Raw genomic sequence first — 25,079 nt, 5'->3', positions numbered from 1 at the left:
GGACAGGGCCCGAGCAAGAGAAGCTTCGCCCTAATAAAAAAATGTTGCAGAGGCTTAGCTGGGCTATGCCAGGATATACGTAGCGTAAGCTAAGGTTGAGCAATCCCATCCTATCAAATACAATACAATCCAATCCAGTCCAGTCTAGTCCAGTTCAGTCGAGTCCAGTCACTGCTCCTCGCGCGTGCGCAGCACGCCTATCCAGGAGCAACGCGAAACTGCTATCAAGCGGCTCCGGCACAGCGTCAGACTTGGCTACTGCGCAACACAGGCGCACAGCCAGGCACGCGCCGGCGCCAGTGCGTCTGCCGTTGCTATGACGTCATTTCTCTGGAGTGCACTGATCGGCGAATGTGCAGACCCAATTCATTACACACCCGTACCACAATCGGAGTGAATTTCTAGTGCAATCTAATAGAATACAATTTAATACAATCCAATCCAAATCTAATTTATTCCAATGCACATTCAATATAATGAAATCCTTCTCGCGCTTGCACCGCACGGCCCTTCAAAGTCCACGCGAAACTGCCCAACTTCGGCCAGTGGAGCTGACACTACAAAATAAATAAATACATCCAAAGTCCGTGAAATAAAGGCTTTAAAAGTGCCTAGTCCATCCTACGCCTCGACGACTACAGATTTCTTGCAAGGAAGCTTTTCTCCATATATCGTGATTGAGTATTATCGGTAAAAATAGACCGCAGAGTTACCATTCACCAAACAGAAAACGGATACGGTTGACAGCTTTTGACCCAAGCTACAGTTGAAGTGGCGAGCAGAGGAAAGTGACCGAGAGTATTTGACGTGAAAGGGAAGGTTTTTCCCAGAAAGAACCAAGCAGACGTGATTAGGCCGACCACTTCCTCCATAAGTGCGGATATTCCCACGCAAAATGTAAGTACTGCCATTCCTCCCAAAGTAACAGTCTTAAAAATATGCTCGGCAAGTCAAAGATGACAGACCTTGCGAACAGGTAGCCACATTGAAGAGAATTTGCGGTTTCAACCGCGCGGCCAAGTCACACCACACTACGAACTGCCAAAAAGAGTTCTGATGTTAAAATTTCAACCGCCAAAACAGGCAATCTTCATCGCTAAAATTGCAGTCGACCACCGGAAACCACTCATCATGACTGAGTCAGATAAAAGGGTAGACAGTGCCATACTCGGCACTACAAGAAGACCGAACTGCTAAAGACCACTGCTGTGAAGGCGTCTCTTAGGAGCATCGAGGTTTTCGTGCTGTCATCGGCTCCGGCAGCCCATAAAGTAATTAAACGAGGAAATCTCCATAAAGTTGAAGCTTCCTGTGGTAGGGGAAGGGAGTCTTTCTATCTACCGAGAACCGCTGCCCGTCCCCCCCCCCCCCTAAAAAAAAACCGCATGTACCATACTGTTCGGTGGGAACGACAGAGTTAACTTGATATTTCAAAACGCACCTTGAACATTGTTGAATTTCCGAAAAAGTCAAGAGTCGTGTTCTAACCCTGTTGTGTCGCAGTAGTACAGAAAGTACGTAAAACGTTTTCGACCCTGAAAGCTCGCCAGCGTGTCAAGAGTGCCGTGCATTCATACCGTACAGCCAAACTACACAACGGAAACTACGCCTCAGTCCCAAAGACACCTGTTAACACCCATACACTTCGGAATTAAATCCATTTTATGCACTTGGACACGTAAGTGGCTTGGCGCTTACTTTTTACATAGGAAAATCCCAAAGATTGCCCTATTTACTTCTATTGTCCAATACGCCGTGCATCTGAAAACAGTTTCAAGTACCACCACCGGGGCCTTAACGCGCGCTTTAGAGAGGTGTACGGCTCTAACATCCGTGCCAAGAGTGCATGATGGTCAGCGCAGAAGGAAACCGAAGAAGAGGAGTATGGACGACACGAAATGCTAGACAACGCTCTTCCCGTCTACAGTCTTCTCGTCCTGTTTTCTTGTGCGTTGAAAATCATGAATATGCTCCAACTCGCCTAATTCGCTACCTTAATGCCAAGTGTAGCTACTCGTACAGCGGCGCGGCATTCCAGTGTGCAATAATGGAGTTGTATTCCTTATACAGATTTTGCTCTTGTCTCAATATTATTAACTTTACTTCGTAACGTGAGTCACATAGAGGTTAACTTGGAAGCTGCAGCTCTGTAGAGTGTATTGTAGAAAAGATTGGTCGATTCTGTTAAATGAGCCGTACAATCACCTTGGAAAGTCATGCGTAGAGTCGAGCAGGTCCGCACTTTCTTATGTGAAACGGAAGCTTTCATAAACGCTCTCCTCCTCGTTTTTGTGGAAATCGCCTCCTCAAAGACAAAAGTCACCGCACCAGCTCACATTTTCTATAGGCAGGATTATCAGATCACTTCCCTCTGTATTCGCACCCCCTTCATGGCCGAAAGCTTCATAAATTACAAAATGGTATTTCCGATAAAAAGTAATATTTTCCAGAACAGAGACGAAAATTGCTTTCTTGAACAGTCGTTATTCCTTCGCATTCAATCAATGAAAACGTAATCTATTAATGTGGGGTTATTCTACATGGTGTTTCGACAACAGGAACTACTGTGATAGTGCATATGGTAGCGACCGCATAATTTAGTTCTTGCATTGTGAAAATTTCAAACCATGTGCCTGCTCGTCCATTGCAGAAGTTTGCACTTTTGATATTGCCTAAACCCCTTGGGGTTTATTGTAGCACTAAAGTAAGATAAAGCGTGAACGCTGCCGTAGCACACAGGAGCACGCTCTTCCTATTTTCGCTACGCAGTGGGCGTGTTCGTTACGCAGCGGTCGTTCGTTCCGCTACACATTGGACAAGTCCCTTTTTCGACATCCGGCTTACGTAGGATAGGCAAAACGTCCAATACACTCACTAATCTGCACCTTTTCGGACTCACAGCAGTCGACACCTGCATCGAGCACTTATGATTGCTCATACACGCTTGTTCATGTTTCATTAGTGCCTAGAGCGTAAGAAGCCATAAAAGCAGGCTTCACTTTCTCATGGGTGAGGACGTCAGGTTGCCGTTTAAGTTTAGGAGGCAGGTTGAAAACCGCCGCGATAGTACCGAGTGTAGGATTTCCTTTGGCGGAATCACAGCCGCATCCCCATCGGACGCCATCGGCTTGCCACGGCCATCCTTTAGATTTATTGAACTAAGGCAAATCGTCCTCTCATGGCCGCATCGTCATAAGTCGTGCTTCCCGAGTGCGCCTGCTACGTCTTCCTTTTCACTGTCTCTTCCTTCATGTTCTATCAACCGCTAACCTTCATGTTCGCTCCTCTATCCCGTATATCACTGGAGCTCGACGGACCCCATAACTTCGTACCTTAACAGGAAACATTTTTCTGTCAGGCTGACCACAAGCCCGCGTACAGCCTTCGATCCCTGGCTTCTCCTTGACGGGCCGGAGGACAGATCTCCAAAGGCACGGAGTTACTTTCACCCAAGACAAGCTGGGCCCAGAAACGGCCAATAAAGACAAACCTATTACCGTCTTGAACGGGATGAAATATGGACTCTACAACGGCACCCTGAAGAAAGTGATGAGCGCAGTCATATTGTTAGAGAATATAGAGCCCCGTATTGGCCATCTAATACTGTGCGAATACACTTTACATACGAAGTAACACGACCAAGTACTTTTTACTCACGGAAGGGATTCCCAACCTGACGTCGTTATACGACAAGGTGGTGAAGATTATGGTAGAGATCTCTGCAGATCTCGAAACCAACAGGCTCCCGAGTATTTCGTTTTGCCTCCTGAATCAAGACCGCTGCATTACGAGTCCGCAACTACTTTAAACTACAGAAGATTGAACTAACCAAATATGTGGGAGACTGTTGTAACTAGAGCAAATTTTGAAGTCTGTTTTGGTACGCCGTAAAAAGCCACGCCGAACGGCGTGGGACAGAAAAATGTAAATTATTCCTAGCCTTCCGACCAACTAAGTTGCTGCAGCGATTACTGGGCTCCCCATGGCAGTATAGCTTGAACGATGCAATAGAGATGATCCGGGCGACGAGAAACTTACCGGCCGAATACAATAGAGATTCGGCCACCATACTCTTATGGCAGAAGAACGTCTGCAGGCCCTGGTTGATATCGAACCGGTTTTGTTGTTACCTTACGTATTTCAACACCAAATGCGCTACGGCAACGTACTAATGTGCTGCAGAAGATTGCATTACCTTGGAACTTCCCAGAAACGGGATCTGTCTCGCTACGCGAGATCCTTCTACGGAAAATCACAAATCACTCGCTGCCATAAGCGTTCTGAGACGTGGTGGAGGGGGGGGGGTGGTAAAAACTTTATTTATCGGAAGATGTTTAGAAAGAGGTGCCGGTTGGGAGCGCTGACACACTACAGTCCGCCAGTCGACGGAGAGGTGCCTGTGGGCCCTAGCAGCGTGTTGGGCCATATGGGTCACACACGCTCGCACTTGTGGCCGGAGCTTAGTAGCGTAGACTCCTATTGCTCTTGCGTGGTAAGTGGCAAGGCCAGAGTAACATGGAGGGGCGGTTTGCAGGTGCGCGCGCCCACTATGTTGTTTAGGAAAGCGAAAGGCGCGTCGCACCACGTGCACTTGTTGCAGTATTGCGTGGTGAAGTGGTGGTTGCAAATGCGGAATGTGGGAAGGTGTTCGTCTGCAGTGATGACACTGAACAGACAGCGTTCCCTTTAAGGTGGGAGCGGGGCCGGGAAACGCGTCCGACCAAGGTGGTAGGGCTGCGTTATGGCCCGATAGATGACCAGGCGATCCCTGCCCCCGGAGGAGGCGGAGAGGCTACATCCGAGGCATCGGGGCTGCCGAAACCTCGGGTTACCTCGTTAGCCAGCCCGTTACCCGGAAGGGACGAATGGGCCGGTGTCCATATGAGGCGTGGACAGTGAGCAGTAGGATATGGTGCTCTCTGCAGGATTAGTGTGGTGATGGGGGTACACGACCCATCGAAAAGTTCGGAAAATTCGTCTGCGAGTAGGAGAATATTTTGGTAGCCGGGGTAGCTGTGAGGGACAGGGCAATGGCGACTTCACCAACCTCAGGGTGAGGCGTGGAGACCAAACACGAAGAAACAGTTTCCTCGCGAGTGGACGACTATGGCGACGCAAGCTGCACGGACTGGATATTACGCGGCCTCGATGTACAGGGTAGAGGAAAGCGAAGCGTGGGTTTTGTGTAAGGCCTTTGCCCAGTCAAGGCGGCGTCTTGGTGGAAGGCAGGGTTCATGTTCCCTGGGATAGGGGCTGCACTGTAGCGGGATCAGAGAGAGTACCTCAAACTGACCTTATGTCTCTTCTGTGTAGCAAAGGAGATGACCAGTTTAGTTAGGATGGAGCGACCTGTCGGAGTAGAGGCCAGACGGTTGAGGTGGCCAGAGCTTCAATTATTGGTTCGAAGCTATCTTATGTCCACGAATTAAGAAGCTTGTCAGTAGATGTGCGACGGAGGAGACCAATTGTCAGCTTGACCGCCTTGCCGATGATGCATTGGAGGCGTCCAATATCGGTCTGGGGAACTGGGGACGCTTCAGAAAGGGGGGGGGGCGTATGTGTTGCGACTATTAATGAATGATTGTACCAAGCGCAGGAGGTTGGCTTCTTTGAAGTCATATTTGCGGTTTGCTACGCGAGCAATAGGTCTTCCAATATCGTCGGCTGTGTTTTCAAGGATATGGATAGTTTTGGTGTTAGCCCCATTTTCTTCAATTCGAAGTCCGAGAATGCTAATGAAGGGCACGTGCGGAATGAACTTGCCTTGTAGCGTGACCAGAATCTCAGGGGCACAGCCGTCATGATGGCGATGCTTTCTTGAGTGATAGAAGACCTCAATCTTTTGTGGTCAGCAGCTGAGTCACCGTTCGTGTGTGTAAGTGGCGATGATGTCCTCAGCTTGTTGAAGGCAGTCTTGAATGTCACCATCGCACCCCCAACTGTCCAAACGGTGATGTCATCTGCGTAGATGCTGTGGTGCAGGCCCATGATGCGATCCATGTCGGGAAGGAGCTGGAGCATAGCCACATTGAACAGAAAAGGGGAAACGACTGACCTGTTATGTATGCTTTTGCTACCCAAGGACATGGGATACTATTCAAGGCCTTGGACAGAAAGGGATGCTGTGCGACTAGTAAGAAAATTGGCAATATACTGGTAGGTGCGGGGTCCAACGCGAAGTTGGTTAAGCCCGGTCAGGCAATTTTGATAAGGGACATTATCAAATGCCTTGGTGAAATCGGTGCCCTGATGACTCTAGTGTGTTGTCTGGACATAAGGGGGTTATCCAAAATTTGATGCTGAAGCTGCAGCATGACGTCCTGGGCAGAGAGTTTAGACGAAAACTCACCATGGTGTGAGAGAACCGACCCTTATCATCAATATAGGCTTAATGGGGGCCAGGATGACGTGTTCGCGTAACTTTCCTAGACAAGATTTAAGTGAAATGGGATGGAGATGAGCTACAGCCAATTACTTGCCCGGTTCGAGAATAAGTGATATCTTTGCTCCGCAGAATCTTGGTTTCGAAGAAGCCTAACTGTTGGTGATGCCGCCAGGACTAAGGCTGACTGAACGTTCACGCGAGTTATAGGAGCCCGAACTTTGGCAACCATCATGGGGCGATGAAAGGCCTTGTTGGGGCCGCCGGGGTAATCCGCGGGACGAACGGCGGCAACGGACGGATTAGACAGCTTCTGAAGCTATCCAAGAAGCTCCTGCTCGGTGCGCGATGACTTGTGGAGGAGGGTGATCAGCTCATTCTTGGTGTGTTCTGTTTTCTTGTCTAGAATTAGCACACCGCGGAGAGTGCCCCAGGTCTGCGGAACATTCATGTTGCCTCATGTGGTCGCAAAAAGCATTCCAATGATAGGGTGCCGTATTTTTCGCATGCTTCCTAATGCCCATGTTGAGCTTAGCCAGGCGGCGACAGAGAAGGGGGTTGAGCTTCTTCCTTTGGATTCTTCGCACAAGGCCCTGCCTGGCTTTGTAATAGCGGTGGAGATGAGAACCACCTACATGAAGGTGATCTTGTTCAGGGAGTGGTTCGATATCGCCATCATGTTGTTCGAGGAGTATGCCAGTCCAGTATTCGAAATCTTGAAACTGGTCAGGTAAGTGTGCATCACAGAGGAATCGGAAAAGGACCCCTTCAACAACATTGTGGGAACGGGTGCTCGACAGTGGGGGTCCATCCTCAATGATTGTTTCAACAACATAGTGGTCACATTCCAGATCATGACCAGTGTGGCGGCAGACTGAGTTGGCGATGTGATTTGTGCTGTTCAAATCAGGACTGGTGTCTTTCTGGAAGATGTTGCCCTGCTGCGTAGAGTGTGGCGGGTCTGTGAGGAGGCGTATCTTATGTGAGAGCATCCGAGAGAGCATCCCACTGCGTTTGCGTGACACATGTGGATATCCCCATTCAAGAGGCAAGACAGTGAAATCGTCGACAAAAATCAGCGGCTAGCCCTGGGCGTAGGAAGTGGTGTTTTGTAGAAGTAACGTGAAATTCAGCGACAGTTTGACGGCACTATAAATGTTCATTAATGGAGACATTCTTGCGTTTTTGTCTAGGGGGGCAGGTAAGATTTTTACAAAAAACTTAATCCGGGCCCAAAGCGATGATGTTTTCTTTGCATGCCGGGATGTCACGTCACACCTGGGTAGTGACACGTCTTAATGCATGGGCATCAGCTTCTGTAATTTGATAGTGAACAGCTTGATAGCCGGGTAACTTTGCAGGGACAGCCGTGCCTTGTAGGGCAATTACGTCAGGGTAGAGAGGGATCGGAGGCGCAGGTGGCTAGGATGCGGTTGCAGATTAAGATGCTGTTGCGCCAATGCCAGTGTAGTCTGCCACCAAACATACAGTCACCCCAAGGTTTGAAGAATAAGATATCGTAATTGATTTGAATACAAGATAATTGACATGGCACTCAACGAATCTGTATAGATGTTGGGTTTAGAAATATGACGTTCAACTATGTGACTTACAACCAGAAAAATGCCATACGCTTCTCCCATAAAAATACTTGTATTTTTATGGTACTTCCTGCTTTTAAATTGGGTCGATGCGCAGCACAAGACGCCGCAGTGAACGTTTAAACGCATAAGTGAAGAACTGATGCATGAAATACTGCACAATCTCACTTCTTGGTGTCCTGTTCTTATTGTATTGCAAGAAAGACAAGTCACATGACACAGGACGAAAACTCCATGGTGGTACAAGATCAGTGTTAGGTGATTTGAATGTGTAAAAAGGAGACTTCATGAATCGTCACCTGGTCCCTTACTTTCTGCGAGAAGGGAAGAGGAATCGATGGGTGGTTTACAAAGTGTTTAGTCGTGGATGTATCATTAAAAACTGGGTTAAATGGATGGTTATTCAATAATGAGATTTTGGAAGCATATAGAAGGTCAACATAAGTTCGCTGGCAAGCTAAGCACCATTTGTCGCACTCTGCATAAAGACTGTGGACAGGACTAGTACGAAATACGCCACAAGACAGGCGAAGCCCTAAGCGAAGCATTGGGTTGAGCATTGTAAGTGCTGTTTTCATGGCTGTCCCATACACAACACTTCCGTAGTGCAACCATGATCCTAACAACGCGGCATAAAGGTGAAGCAGGAGTTGTTAGTCTGCACCGTATGATTAGTGAGAAAGTAATTTCCGAATATTTATTGTTTTAGGCATTTTTGTTTCGGTAGTTTTATGTGGGGAATGAATGTCAGTTTTTTTGTCAAACACCTGTGGGGATCCTAGGATCCCCACACACCACACCCAAAAGCTTGTGTTCCTTTTTTACTGGAATTGAATCACCATTGAGCTTTATTTCGGGATCGGCCAGGATGCTGCCCCTTCTTGAGAATACAAAACACGTGCTTTTCGCAGGGTAGTCTGAAACCAGTTTTATCTGCCCAGCCAAAAAGGTTGTTCACCCCAAGATGAAACTGACGTTCCCACATGGACATGTTATATAATTTGAAAGATATTTGAACGTCATCTACATTATTCAGGCAACAAAGAAAGGGGGGCAGTGCCTTTCGGAGCGAGTTCATCTTAAGTATAAGCAATTTGCAGCTCAAAACGCCACGTTGAGGCACGCCATTCTCCTGCACGTGAACATTTGATAAGGCGTACCCACCTGTGACATGGAATGTACGTGTAGATATTTAACTAGAAAGAGTATTCAGCATGTTGCCTAGGTACCAAAAGATTTTAGGTCTATAAGAATGCCATAGCGCCTTGCTGTATCATTTGCCTTTTCAATATCCTGTAGGCAATCAATGCCTTTTCAAGGCAACCTGTGGGCAAGATGCGCCTACGTACGGGATAGCAAACGACCCCGCCTAGCTTCGCTAGAGACGCTGGGAGCCGAAGTGGGTGCGATGGTCCTTTGTGGGCCTAAGTGGGGTTCGGGGTGTTTCCCCACGCCCGGAAATCACCTATCCAAAATGCCACAGAGAGGTTCGCGGTGTCCACGAGGGAGTCGCCGCGACGGTTTCAACTCACCGACAACACACCGGGCGAGGACGTACCAGGAGGTTTATTGGCCGAGTGGTACAGCGCATAATAACCGCCTTGACAGGGTTAAGAACTACACTGTACCGACGCGCGCCTCAAGGCTGGGCCTCAAGCGGGCCGCGACGGCTGAGGCGACACGGGGCTGCCGGCGAGGTTGGACTAGCCTAACTCGCGCGTCCGATTGCGGTCGGGGGCTCCGCTAAGGACGGGTGGTGGCGAGGGTGTATACGAGCCGCGATCCCCCGCGTTCCCTACACTCTACCTTCCATCCCCTTTCCGTGCGCCCTAGCGAAGAGCCAGAGAGAGCAAAGAGAAGGCCCTGGAACGTGCGCGTCGTGGTTATAAGGCGCGGAGGAGAGGAGGCTGGTTCCCGGGTGAGGAGGAGCGTCAGTGGCGACGGGGCAGTTGGTGCCCGCCGGCGCATCGGTCCGTGGGGTGACGTCACATGCGGCGCAGGAAAGCGCGCTCGTTTGAACGTCGTCCCCGCGGCAGGAGGAAAAGGGGATACAAAGGATCCCCACAAACCTTAATCTAGGTCTCTAAAGAAACCAGTTGAGCATTTGTGCACCACTCATCCTGGGAGCCTGCCTGGCAGCTCTCTACACTACCATTGTACTCTAGAAAGTACACGAGCCTCCTATTGATCATCTTCTCCAGCTGCTCGCAATAGGCAGCTGGTTAGGGAGATGGGACGATAACTAGCATAGAAAGAATGATCCTTTCCCTCATTCAGGAAAGCCACTACGATGGCCTCCCTCCAAGACCCTGAAAGGTGCCCCGGAAACCAAATTTTATTGCAGATGTGCAAAAGTGTTTCGAGTGCGTCTGCGTGTAAGTGTTGTATGATAGTATACGTAATGTTGTCTCCACCTAGAGCTTTTCGCAGGAAGTACTTTCACAAGTACCGAGAGCGAGCATCAGCTCTTGAAGTGTAAATGGGGAGTTGTAGAAGGTGTTTGAATTAGTATTATCCAACAAGGACTTCTTTTCATTACATCTGTTGTATTTCATGAAAGTTTTCGTGTAGTGTGCAAAGCTGGACACGTGTTGAAAGTGTTGTGCAAGTGTGTTGGCCTGATGTTTGCGTGGGTACCCTGTTGTGCTCACCAGGGGCAGATGTGCGCCTGGGGTTTCTTGAGTTTAGGTATACGTGTCTATACTTTGCGTGTGTCTGAGTACGCGTTTATGGATCTGAGGAAGGCATGCCAGCTCGCCCTTTTTGCATCATGGCGCACGCACTTCCCGAGTGCTTTTGCCTGTTTCAAGGATACAAGTTTATCACACTTGCGAAGGACACCGCACGCCTTGTTCTAGGCCGCTCAGGCTCGCCTGCTGTCCTCGTTCGACCAGTGCTCTCTGGGGTTGTGCGGGGTCACGGGAGGACTTCGGAATAGAGTTTTCGGTGGAGGCCAGGATGAGCGCCGTCAGCCATTGGGTTGCCTCTTCTACGTGTAGGTGTTTTATGAATGTGTAGCGTAATTTAGATGTTTCTGTGAATGTACTCCAGTTTGCTCTTCCCTCACTGAATCTTTTATGAAAGGGGGAAGGTTTGTGCCTTTGCCTATGTATGTCAATTTGGTGGGGAAGTGGTCACTGCTATTTACCTTTGTGTCCACGTGCAACTTAAGAAATGGGAAAAGAACTGCAGAGCCAGGAGCCAAGTCAAGATGTGAATAACTCTTTTGTCCCTTGCTATAATATGTGGCTTGGTTTTTGTTAGAAAGGAATGCTCCCGATGATGTTATGAAATTTTTAATTAGGCTACGTCGGGAATCTGTGCGGGAAGAGCCCCAGAGTGAATTATCTGCATTGGGGTTGCCTAAGACTAAGTACGGTTCAGGTAGTTGGTCTATCGGGGCCTCAAAATAAGCATTAGATTGTTGCTAGTCCGGAGGGATGTGGAGAGAGCATATCGTTATTAACCTATTATAAATTATTGTTCTTATCGCGACAGCTTCCAGCATGGTATTTAGGAGGATGGTGTGACACGCTAAAGATTTTCGGGTTACTATGGCCATACCACCTGAAGAATAAGTGCAAGTGTGCATCTTTTCGAAATACCAAGTAGCTATTCAAGAAGATGGTATAGTTATTATTTAGGTGTGTTTCCTGACGACACATGACACTTGGCTGGTGTGAACGAAGTATCTCGTATACACCATCAACATTGTTGATAAGGCCTCTACAGTTCTATTGAATGATGTTTTCTATTCCCATATTTACAGTTAAGAATGACTGGAGTGTGTTTGCGTTTGATCATGTGTTGTCTTTCCGGGCTGTTAGCCTACGATTGGGATTTTTGGGCCTATCTGTAGGCTTGGACGTCGGATGCCGCTACTTGAGCTGTATTTTCAGGCAGCAACGGCCCGGCATCAATCTCCTCATCAGATGTGAGAGGGGTGCCCAACGGGCCGGGCCCCCTCGACTTGGACCCCCTTCGGGACCCTTCTTTTGAGCCGCCACCGCCGAGGGCGTCGGGGGCGCCAGAGGTGGCCCGGGCGGTGCGGTGGCGGTCGGAGCTGATGCGGGTATCCAGTGTCCATCCCCTCGGCACACTCCAATGCACTGGAAGACGGAGACGTAAGGGCGGAAGTGGCACTGGTCCCGACGGACGCGGTTGGCACCACAACAGCTGCTGCATCAGTAAGCAGTGTGGTGACGGTTGGGCTGCATTAGGCAGCGAAGCGGGGGGCTGAAAAGGACAAGGTCAGACTCGCTGAACTGGGCCCCTATGGAAACCAGACGCCACTCCACCCCCAGGCGAGCAGCGTCGGCATACCTCCCCAGGGGGAAACAGGCGAACCTCTTTCACACCTCTGGGAAGGTGATGTTCTCAGTGACCTTGACGTTGACGGTCTTTTTAAAAGCAAAGCTTTCTACCTCTACCCCCCAAGGGTTCTTTCGCGACCGTTGGTGTCACCAGAAAACTCCAGCGAACAAATGAAAGAATCTACTGGCACCACCAGGAATCGAACCTGGAACTAATAGACTAACAAAGTGAGAGCCCGTTGTCTTACCGATTCAGCTACGAGCCCACGCGAACACGGGATGACAAATGGTGTACTCACCAAGCACATCTACGGGTTTACCCCCTGCCTTCTCGCTGAATGCCACGTGAAAGCATCACACGACCACTCACGCCCGTCTAGCGGCCCTGTGCGCACCTTGCTCATGTGCTAAGAGTTACAAAAATAAAAGGATGCTCACACCAATCCATGGAATCTCACTTTTAGTACTCCAATGTGCTAAAACCTGTGGCCTCCAGTGTTCACGTAAAAAATCGCCGCTCTTTGTTGTCCGCCGTCACGCCAAATCAAAGAATACATTCAAATACTCCTTGATGACCAGGCCATCACTGCAAACCCCAGCATCAAGATCATGGGCCTACATTTCCAGGCCAACACCAAGAGTGACGTCTCCTTGCAGCGCCTCAAAAACGGCATTAATCTAATCATACACATGATCAGGCGAGTTGCCACCAAGAAGCGAGGCCTAAAAGAATCCGGTACCGTTCGAATATTTGAAGCTTTTGTCCTCTCGAGAGTTACTTACGACAAACCCCCATCTTCTTCTCGACGAGGAAGACATACAGATGCTTTATATAATGATTAGAAAGGCGGTTGAGCAGGCCATTGGTCTTCCCATGAGTGCGTCCACACTGAGGCTGCTTAGCACGGGCTCCACAACACGGTTGAAGAGCTGATAGAAGGCCATCTTTCTAACTAGAAGGTCTGACTCAGAACTGCGGTGGGTAACCGCATGCTTCACCAGATTGGCTGGGCAGCCCAGAATGTCACTCTGCTTGACGCACTCCCAGACTCTTGGCGACTAAAACTAAAGATGCTCCCTTTGCTTAGAAATATGAACCCCTCACATGACGAGGGTGAGCGAAAAGCACGGGCTCAAGCGCTAAACACCACCCTTGGTGGGGCTCATGCAGTTATCTACACAGAATTCTCCTAACATCGAGGGCAGCAACACGCCATCATCGTGGCTACCTCCAGAACCAACCTCCTTGCGTGTACCTCGCTTAGGACCCAACCAATGACGACAGCACAAGCGGCAGCCATCACCTTCGCTCTCACTCAACCAGGTGTTCGGAGGGTAGTCACCGATTCCCAGCAAGCCTACTGGAATTACCAGTCGGGTTGGGTGTCCTGACCTGCACTATGCGTGCTAACAAACCACTCCCCAAACGGTTCCATTCATCTCATCTGGACACCGCCTCACGCTTCAATGGAGGGCAAGAAATACGCCCACCCAACCAGCCTGCGCTTTTACCTCCCGTGCTATGGAGCTGCACGCGGACAGTCACCCGCTTGTCACGTCCAGGGAGATAATCCAGCATTATCGCCTTCTGAGACAGACCGTACCATCGCCTTACCCTGACCTTTCCAGAGAACAACAAACTACCATACGGCTCACACAATCCGGGCTCATTCCCAGAGCCTACGCGTCTTCACGCAATGCATCCGTATCGCTACGACGCTGAATGCAAATTTTTCTCAGAAGTAGGAATACTCCGCCCCGTAATCGGGGTGTGCGACTTTAGCCTTGAGCACCCTCCTCTCTTTCCGTCAACTACCCAACAAGAGCAATGGGAGATGCTGCTGTCCAGGCCCTCTCTACCTACCCAGCTTCAGCGGGTAGACAGAACACAGGCCGCGCGGACTGCATATGGTCCCCAGAGAAGAAGGAATCACTCCCCAAGGCTGCACTCTGGGCCGTTCAGAAATTTCAGCAGAAGTATTTCTTCCTCCTCCTTCTCAGCCGCAAGTCTCCTCGCCTCCGTCCGCCGCGCAGAGACGCAGAAGTCAGATCGTCTAACAGCGGGTTGGAGCTTACTTTGATTTTATAAATAAAAGTTTCCAGTCTTGTGCTACACCAATACAACTCAACCAAACACCGTTCATGCATCATGCATTGATTTAAGCTTACCAAGAACATCTCTTTGAAGTAATAAATGGTGTGGTTGAGTGCATTTCACTTCTCTCTGGTTTTACTATTTGTAGAGCGATGTGAGTGATTTTAAGTGACGTCGCATGAGTAATCGTTATGGGTGCCGTTTACAGCTTTGCTTTCCATTCACATTCACGGGGTGGATTGGCGCGATTTTTTTTAGTTTCTTCTTTCTGCGGTGCTACGTACGTCAGAAAAGAAAGCTGGAACTCTCTGTGCATTGCGTTCCAGTTTCGTGTGGCACGCACCCCTCAGCGCAATTCATGCCTAGGTGTTCTGTTAAAGCGGATAATTTACCCCATGTAAGCACTGGGCCCCTGGCCGATACACCAATTGCAGATGAACGGCGACCAAACAAACAATTGTATTGATTGGACTCTTTCAACTGTTATGTTGTTTTGCTCGTTACGCACTGTTAGTTATATTCCGGCCAGTATGCTGTGCCTCCAGAGAAATTCGGGCAGTCGTTTACAGCCAAAAGCAAAGTAGAAATTCACCATACGAAAACTAAAACCTCCTAAAAACATCCCAGATGCGATACGCGGCAACCGCAGCCGTAACTATTCCCATAATTATACGATGTGTAGCTACCGGTACACGTCCAAAATTCGGCAACCACGTATTTTTTCCTAACTATCACAAACGTCGCTTTCTTGGATGAGGAACTCTCGTCAATCTCACCTGTTTCAACCGGGTAAAAGAACAGTTCCAGTGGCGCTTTCCTGAATTTGTCGTACAAACGGTACAGCATACAGCCCCTGCTAAGGAATTTGATTTTTTTGGTGACGCAGCTCTGCCAAGACAGACTTACTGTTCCTTCGGCCGACTTTTATAGATATACCGTTGAGAGGCGTTGTACTGCTAAGCCCCAGGACGCTGGTTCGATTCCCGGCCGCGGCAGCCCCTTTTCTGATGGCGGCAAGAAGCAGAAACACCCGTAAGTTTGAGGTCTCAAGGGGGTCAACATTATCGCGCAGCCCTCCAGTACGGGGCGTCTACTCCCGTGACTAGTGTTGCCACATTAAACCTCATAACCAATCAAGTCAATCAAATATTCCGCTGAACTATACTCACTGCGTTCTGGTTCAAAATTCGACAGCATTCAGAAACCCAAGGATATATATAGTTTTGCTTGTTTAAGGATTTGTGTGCGATGAACACAGAGTTGTCGTCGAAGCTTGTCGTCACGTGCCAACCATCCTTTACACGCCGAATGTAGACGGTGACCTCATCCTGTCGCTTCACGTTTGTGAGTTTGAACCCCGCTTTCCCCCAAGTTTTTTTTTTGTTGTTGTCGATATCCTGCACAATATATATTTCAAACCTGAAATTAGAGTAAATAATTGCACGATTATGCTTTGAAACTCTAACGACAGCGGCCATTGTAATTTAATGAACAGAGGAGTAGCTTTAACGTGCCTAAAGCAAGCACTCGGGAAGTCAAGTGATCCCAAAGTGCAAAACAGCTTTAACAATCAAGTAGCAAGGCCCAGAAATACAGGATTTTTGTGGCACATCATTTAAAGAGTGTGACGCGCTTCTTGAGAAACAAAAAGACGACAGCGTGAGCTACGAAAAACCAGTTGGGAGGAAAAGTGTGCATGCGATTGTGCAATGGCACAGGGTATCGCATAACTTTAAGAAGGTTGCTCAATGGTATAACGTTACTGTAGTTTTTAGTGCACCTTCAATTTGGCGAAAACATGCCAACGATAGCCAAGGCGAAGCCAACCTTTTGCTCTAAAAAAATCGCTCTGCAGTACACGCGATGTACGAGGAATGTGGTATATGAAATCCCGCTGTACTGCGAAAGTGTTTATATTGGCCAAACTCGCCGCTGCTGCAGTGAAAGGGCACATGAACACAATGTGGCTGTGACACAATAATGCTAGCGGATATTTCGCGCACCATTGCAAGCTTGAGCACGAGATACTGCAGGCTTTTCATATCGTGAGGGCCGGTGACAAGCGCATTAGTTCTCCGTCTGTGGCTCTTGGCAATAAGGAGGTAGCCTTTCTGATGTAATAGGAAAAAAGATTATGACAAGACTGCATGCAATTTCATTCCCTTTCGCACGCATACAAACCCGTGTTTCTTCAAATAAAAATTTAGTTTGAAGTTAGCGCCAGCCTGTTTGCACTGTGTTCCTTCGTCCCATTATTTGCGCTACTGTGCCTTTAGAATGTTTCCCCAACTCGCCAACATGGCGCTCCTTTTGCTTGATACTGTTTGTAGGGGCATGACCTCTGGCAAAGACGGCGCGTGTGCAACACACACAAGTGTTTCATATACGAGAGCGTATAAGGTATATGTCAGCGTTTCCGGAATTCGGTACGTTTCGAGATGCTTTCGACTAGGCGGTGGCGTAATTAAAAAGATTTGGTTTGATGCCGTAGTTTATTCTCGCTTCAGTCTTGCAGTTCACGGACTTTATACCGGCCGTTCCGACTACGTGCTGTTTAAGAAGCAGAAATTCTCACATTGTTTGAAATGCTTTCACAATAAATCCTTGTGGAATGCGACGGCCTAAAAGTATTCTTATTTTCAGACTGGTGGCATGCTCTTCCAAACAAGGGCCATTTAATAACTTGCAAATACGGGGTGAGTACTAATGTTTTTCCTTAACTAGTATGTTCGTTCTGAAGCCCTAAACTAATCTCCTGGAAGTGGTGGTTGGAATCCGATATAATCATTCTCAATAAAGTCTGAGAGATCTGTTCAAACCAAAGTGCGACGTCAATCAATTAACTTCGGGTTTTTTGTAGATTCTTAGAGACAATCACTAGTTCTCAGGCTTTCGCAATTCATAGGTTTGGATAAAAGCATTGTACACAAACTTGATGCAGCCCGTAAACCGCCTTTGTTTGTGTAACAGAAACGTCAAGTTCCAAGAGTAACAGGCAAGCCCCAGAAATTCAGGACAAACTAGGCAATAGGCTAAAACGATCCGGATTGGTTTGTTTGTGTACGTATAATATTTACTCGGTAATTGCAGACAAGGTGGTCCATATCTACCACTTTAAGCTAGGCTTTAAATCAGATTTCTTACTGATTTTAACTACAGATTTAATTCTGGAGATTGATCGCGATTTTCAGTACAAGTGCTACGTGGGTGGAGGGCATGCTGTTTAATGTCTGGTTGCCCCTGCAGCTATGTAAATAATGTAAATAGATAGCTTCACCTCCCCGAGCCATTCGTCTCATCTTTGTGCGGCCGCCACGTATCATTTTGGTAACGTGAGGGTAAACGAAAGTAAACCTGAGGTTTATGCGGAAGAGTTTAACAGGGTTGCTTTAAGTTGCCCCATGAAAATATGGCTTATGTCCTCGCGAATGGAATATCGTGCTGGTTCCAAAAACGTCCAATAAATGAGTGAAATAAATATATTTCACACTGTAAACTAGTTTTAACAAAAAGCTTTATGAGGGCGAGTTGCTACATTATGATAAAAATTACTCGGTGCTAAAACAGGGACCAATAAGAAACATGTAATACACAACACCTTGCCGAACTTCTAACAAGAATTTATTGAAAAAGGACGCTGCGTATATGCAGAAAACTAAAATACTAAAAGCTTTGTGACCTGAAAGTACATCACATTTCTAAAAACGCCACTTTTTTTTCTGAGAGCGATATCGACGATGTACTAACGCAGTTTTCCCCCGCCTGTCTGATAAAAGGGGCTTCAAGAATTTTGTGCTCAAGCTTTCCTCTTGCTCTCCGTAAAAACTTTGTCCTGTTTAGCAGGGGGCTATACTTGCATCTTTTGCAGTGCTCATAAAGGTGTCCACCAGCATTATTTGCAACAGACCAGTTGGGATTCATCGCCCTCTCATTGGAATACCTTCCCGTTTACCCTATTGATTTTTGAAGCTCAGGGGAATTTCGTAAAGTACACCCATGCTGCAGTTTGTTTAGCGAACAGCGGGTTTTTTTTCCGCAGGGTTCTGGTTTTTTCTTCTGATTTTTACTTATCAAAGGGCATACTTTTGACAGCTTTTTCAGACCACTGAAAACGATATTTACACCGCACCTATGCGCCGTTTTCTTTAGAATATGTGACACATTGTGTAAATACGATATGACGTGCCCGTTTTTTTTATCGGCCCGTCTAGTTCGTCAGAGCTGTATTCGCATAGGAACTCATGTCGTTCTAGAAAAACGTTTACCAGTATTTGATGATGTGTTGGTTAACATCAACCTCGGCTGCACGTCCAACGTTGTTGGTTCCATCACACCGGAAGACGTTTAGCTATCACTGTTGGCGAGCCTCTGACAGCACTTCTCATTTCGTTCTAACCAACATCATATGCGCCGGACGTCATAATAAACGAAGACACCGTTTTGTAAGCCGCCGCAATATGCAAGCTAGAGGACCTTCATTAGCACCCAGAACCTTTGCTTTGGTTTCGGGAAATAAGCAATACCTAGTAACATTAGAGTTAATAACAATCTGTAAAGTGTGTTTAAATTACCGGTGTCACTGCTGGCACATCTGTTCAACCACAAAAATTGCTGTTTCCGGTTCCTTCTCCGCATTTAAAGAACGTGCTGGAGCCTTTTGTCTTTGTCATGTGGCCCTCTGGCAACCGTCCCTCGTGCAATCACCCTCTGGCACCATTACTACAATACATCAACCTCTAAATTGTTCAACACAGGATACTTACGGTAGCTTGTCATTGACCACAATACAGTCCATAATCCAGTAAGAGCCTATCCCAAGGACGGGCTGATCAAACCAGTATTCTTGTCCCTGAAAGAGAGGAACCATCTGTTCAAGCGTAGCACTCAAAAAACCTATTCAGTTGAATTCTACAGCCTCTGTAAGGCGAAAACGCTAGAAGAAAGCACACAATTTAATCAATTTAGGGCAGCCCAACAATCAATCTCAGTTACTTCTGAGTGGCTTTCAATATTATTTCGTATTTTAAGATCTCATTTCCCTGCATGTTGTTGGAGCTGGACGGTTTTTGTATATATTCGTGAATAAGAAATGCATTCGCACTTAATGCAGCGGTCTTAAAAAGAGATAGGCAGGCAGTGCGATAAAATTTAGAATACAGAGAAGGAAGCCTAGCCCTGAGCTTTACTGCCTACTTTATATAAAAATACGACACAAATGCAACACGACACACGAAAACGTACTACCGGACTCCGCAACGTTAAATTTGTTCCCGGAAACGAGTTTTATTGCACAAGAATATCCAAGGAAGTCGGTGCAAGACGCGTACGCCAGGGAAAGGCAAAAGGCATTTTGATTAGTTATATGACAACACGCAGGTTTTCATATTTCTTACTTTGACAGAAACAGCGTTTGAAAAGTGACAAAACTTCGGCAAATACACATCTATTTCTTCTCCCAAATACCAATCACAGCGCGTGTGTCGATTACTATCTTAGCGCTTGTCATGTATCTAGTCCTGTATTTTTGAGCAATAGCAAGCTGTTAGAGCCTGTGCCGAGCGACTGCTGAGGTTTGTGTTACAATGATGTCTTCGGTTGTAAAACCTCAGTTAGCAGCGACACGCAATAATATATTGACTGAAAAGAGTGGTGTAGCGAGTACGCCAGACAGTCAATATATCTTTGATGTCATGACAACCCCCCACGTCTAGCCTACGGAGCGAGTGAGAAGGAGCGTCTTTCAAAGTTTTTCTTAGGTGAAGGTGACGGTGAGGAGTACGCTGCATGTGGCGGCTTCCTCACGCTTGCACAGGCCAGACGACGTCCGAAGATTTCTAGCGCGCGGTCAATTTTGTTTGCAGTTTTGCAGTTTTCTAAATTGTCGGTAGGCGCTCCTGTCCTTTTTACTGTCTCACTAAGGCAATTTCGAGCAACCCGGAATTACGCCCGCTAAATATCACTGAGAAGAAGGCTTCCAGCTGGCAATTTCACGCATAAGCTATGTGGTCAGCTGCAACTTCTACAGACCATTGCGGTGTTCTAACTGCCACTCTGGCTTGACGACATGCAGCATGTTGGTCACATCGGTCCAGAAGATTGCAGTTCTGCCTTAGTTCGTCACGCGATAACGCGGTTACATGTTGAAGCGCAGCCTGTAAATTTGTCAAAAGAAATACCTTCTGACAAGCTTTTCGTTCAAGAGCGCACGGCACAGCAGAACACAAGGCAGGATACGTTTTCGCGGACGTAGGTTCATGACGCTACCTTGTTCCAGATTTACAGGGAGTAGAAAAGGGGGAAGAAGGCGAAGTTAACAAAAGCAAATCTTACGCGCTGGACCGGGTGGCGCCTTCTATCATCATGACTATTTTTCGAAAGCAGCTATCTCTACCTCGCCTGTCCCTGTGTTATCAAGAGGCCTATTAGAACATTATTTGGCCTAAAACGAGCACATTGTCATATTCTCACGAAGACAAAGAAGACGTAGTTGTCTTCAAGGAAACAAGTTTATTTGAGCGAACTTGTGCTCCCCTAACAACTCAAAGAACAGGAGCAGATCGGACACGTAGGATCGAGTGGCAGCTTCTATCATCCTGACTTTTTTTGGAAAGAAGCTATGTCTTCCTGGCCTGTCCCTCTGTTATTAAAGGGCCCATTAGAACGTTATTTTGTCAAAAATGAACATACTGTCATATGATATTCCCCTGAGCATTCCTCTTTCTGCTGTCATCACCAAGCTGCCAATTTGGTTCCCATTTTGCATCAAGGTATAGCGACAGCTTTTGCCCCGGGGAGACCAGCAACGTGGTAATAGGTTTTGAAATAAAAAGGAATTTCAATTTCAATTGCCGTTTTGGCCGAGAGTGATAGCATACCATAGAAAACTGAATATCTTTCACACTTGCACATGATTAACAAAGGAATCTTGCCGGATTTTCTGGTGCGTGTTCCACTCACACCCATTATGGCTTGTGTGCAGACATTGATTTTTTCAGTCAGGGACACACTTGACGACGTCACTGCACGTGCAGAGAACTTCACTGGCTTCGCCATGGATATCAACACTTATATGCAGGTGACATCGCTGCAGGTAGGAGGTGCCTTTACGTGAAAGCCAAACGTGCCACTCGCTCGGCTCCAGCAATGCAGATTGCCAGGAATCGTTGTGGATATATCTAAGGTCCGTGCATTTGCCTGTGGCGTCCTTTCTCGGAAAGATTGCATTGTGAGCAACCGTTAAAAATGAGTTTTCCAGCAGTTGGGACAGAAGAACTACGGTGGCGCGCACAACGCTCCCGACATTCATGGAACTAGGGAAACCCGGAAGCTTACACATGCATGCCACATGGCAAAGTCATGGCACTTGATCCATTATCTATGTGCATAAACCCGAGCTAGCATATCACAGAATATACGCCAAGGAGTAGTTTCAGTGGCGAAGACAACCCGCACGTTGTCAGGTAAGTTGCCAGAGCTGCGTGCAGACATACCACGCATCTCATAAAGCAAAGCTTCAATGCATGCCAGCATTACTAGTTCTGTTAAAGAACACCACTTAACTTCGACGAAGCAGTGTCTGCGATGCTGCTCGTAAGCCTTGTACGGGTTTTTTGTGTAGTGACGACTTTAACTAGCTGCACAAGAGGATCGGTGTTGCGTGCGGTTAGAGCTTTCAGGTTCAGTCGATGGTTTTGGTGGTATGTTCAAAGCAGTATCAAGGGGTTGTTACTGAAGAATAATTTTGAATGAGAGAGCGTTTATTCAAGGTATCACTCTTCCCAGGTTTGTCGTTATCAGCAATACAATAGGTCTGTGTTTCGGGCAATCTTGGCATTCTGGCTGCTTAAAAACACAAGCATTGTCTTAGAGGTACTGCGCCGTTTCAAAGGCGTCAAAATCATAAAAGAACCATGTCTGTACAGGGTGGCGGCGTTTTATAGGCCCGGAAAACAGCGCGAGAAGAAGGCGTGTCTGACATATCTGTTTGTCAGCCTAATTGTTCAGCGGGGCTCAATCGAAAATACAGGGGGATGAGATCCTTTTTTTTCCAGGATACCCACTAACGGCCAGGACAAGAAAGAGATGTGGGGAGCCTGCTGCCTGCAGATACATCATTTGTGTGCCCAGATGAAACCATCGCTAACGGATTAGAAGGTGCGCTCAAAACAGGGGCAGTCTGAAGTAGCGGTAGGCGGAGAACCAGGAGCCGAGCTCATTGGGAACCGCGCCCCCCACAGGGAGAATGTCCCAGTGCTGATGTGACGCACGGAAATATACATTGACACCTTCAACCATATAAGTACTTATATTGCAGTGGTACAGTGCCAGGAGTACGTGAAGAATTAGCATAGTCATGGTAGACTAACCTCATTCTTTCCGACCACACAGTGAATCGTCACAGCCGCCATCGTCCAATCGATTAGGACAGCTTGCGGAACACAGAACTCTGTAACACAATCTTCACAATAAAAAATTTCTATAAAAGGCAGGACAGCTGCTTTACGAGCCTAATCCCCGAATTCCCTGTGTGTGCCAGGACTCGTAGAGGATTCTCTATGAGTAATGTGTATCGTTACAAATCACCTGCTCTCCAAAGTCAAACATCCGAGCAAGCTGTTTCGCACTGCTTGGGCAGCACGCTGCGCTGCTCGTGAGACTCACCGACCTTGTTTTGTGCTGTTCGAGGCATTTTTGGAATTCTGGGTTTCACAGGTGTTATTGGATGGGATTGAGTACAAGAATGTTTGTGAACGATGCCTAGCGCTCTTTCTTTTCTCAAGTGCCCTTTGTGTGGCGCCAGTAGCCATTCGAGGATTCACATCTATTTATGGGACACGAGGATGCCTTTCTCCTGGAAATTTCTGGTAATATCTCCCTCGCACGTTTCCCATAGAGAATAGAAATGCGTGTGGGTCGCTGGGGGGGAGTGGGCAGAGAGGTGGTAGAGGCGGCGGAAGGGTTCTTGACCAGCGATGTTGAAATAGCTGAAGTTTCTTGGTTGCTGCTCGATTGGTGAATACGGCATGTGACGCAACAAATAAAGTTTCTTGTGTAGCCGGGAACGTCGTCTCGCTCGTCACCAGCGTTCATCATTTCCAGGCCGTCGCAACCGCCACAGCTAATCTCGAGTAAACCAACCTGGGTTCGAATACATGCCTAATCTACGGTGAGGTAGTGCAACTTCTGCAGTTCTGACTCCAGACCATATGTCTGCTACAAGCATGCATATTTTAAACAACCGAGCGGAATTGCGATAGAGGCTGCTTTTGATGGACTCGTTTGGCCTTGTGGGTGTACGACACGTACGAACGGTACTCGAGAGGGCAAGAGGGAATAAAGTATATTAACAGCCCCCCCAGAAAACCAGACAACGAAAAAGCGGTACCATAGCGAAGCACAACAGCAAAAAAAAACATGAGTCAAATACCCATAACCAGCGTTCAATAGAGGGAAAAAAAAAACATTCTCACAGACGCCTCGACGGTCGATGATCAGCGAAGTCGATGGCGGGTCACGGCCAGTCCCGGTAGCGGTCGAGCGCTGGCCGTCTCTCGCCAGCTCTGCCCGAGTGAGACGGAAGATGGACCACGTTTTACGTAGCGGGTGCAGCGGTGGTTTCGCCCTGGGCCGTGATCCCGAGCCTCGGCCAGTCTCACGATCACGCCCCGGTCGTCTGCGGGTCCCACACGCGTTGGCGGGTCCCGGCTCACCCGCCTCTAACTACTCGAACTGGGACGGGATCACAGGAACTCCAGGTCCGCCCCCGGTCCTCCTCCGCTCGTCAGCTCCGAGTCTCTGCTGCCGCCGCAACCGTGTTCCACCACCAGCCCTTTTTTTCCTCCACGTCTTCGTGCGTTTTGATAACTGGAAGGAACTGACTAAGACCAGCAGAACTACGAAGCTCTCCATGACAAAATAGTCTCGGAGCAGTTTTTGAGCAAGTGTCATGAGAAGCTGGCTGTTTTCTTGAAGAAAAGAGGCTGTCAAACGCTAGACAAGTTAGCCGAGAATACTGACAACTACCTCGAGGCCCAAGGTCTTACAAACCTAGGGAGACGCCGAGAGGAGAAAGAGTCTGGCAAGCCGCCAGGGCCTCCAACAATGCGTGACCTCCAGGATGTCGAAGGAAAGCCGCATTGCTTCCTTTGTAACAAGCGAGTGCACAGGCCAGCCGACTGTTGGTCAAACACCAGGGCACCCACTAGCAAAAAGACTGTTTCCTGTTTCAAGTGCCGCAAAGCCCGTCACAAAGCGGAAACATGCCCTAACGTAGACTCTGAGAACAAAGCGTCATGTTCGCTGAGCCGTTCAACGGAGTGTCTCGATTGTCATGAGGACAAGATTTCAACCCTTCATGACAGAAACAACGTGGCCCTCAGCCACGAAACTTCCCAGGCTTCCCATGACCGATTGCCTACTGCTAACGGTTGGCTGGAAGGCGAGTAACCTTGTTACGCGACTCCGGCTGTAACACTATAATCGTGAACAGCTCTTTGGTTCCCGATTCCAAGGTTACAGGAGAAACGAGCACTGTGCACCTTCTTGAACGCACTGCTCTATGCCTACCTGAAGCCGAAGTGTATGTTGTCTGCCCATTCTTCACAGGCCACGTTACACCGAAGTGCATGGACAACCCTCTTTACGAGGTGATTTTTGGAAATGTCGCTGGCATTCGTGATGCTGCTGCG

The sequence above is a fragment of the Haemaphysalis longicornis genome, unplaced genomic scaffold (genome assembly GCF_048455015.1).
Source record: "Haemaphysalis longicornis isolate Haplotype H1 unplaced genomic scaffold, Haemaphysalis longicornis Haplotype H1 scaffold_12, whole genome shotgun sequence".
NCBI classification, from domain to species: domain Eukaryota; kingdom Metazoa; phylum Arthropoda; class Arachnida; order Ixodida; family Ixodidae; genus Haemaphysalis; species Haemaphysalis longicornis.
The sequence above is the reverse complement of the archived record's forward strand: the minus strand, read 5'-3'. Positions refer to the sequence as shown.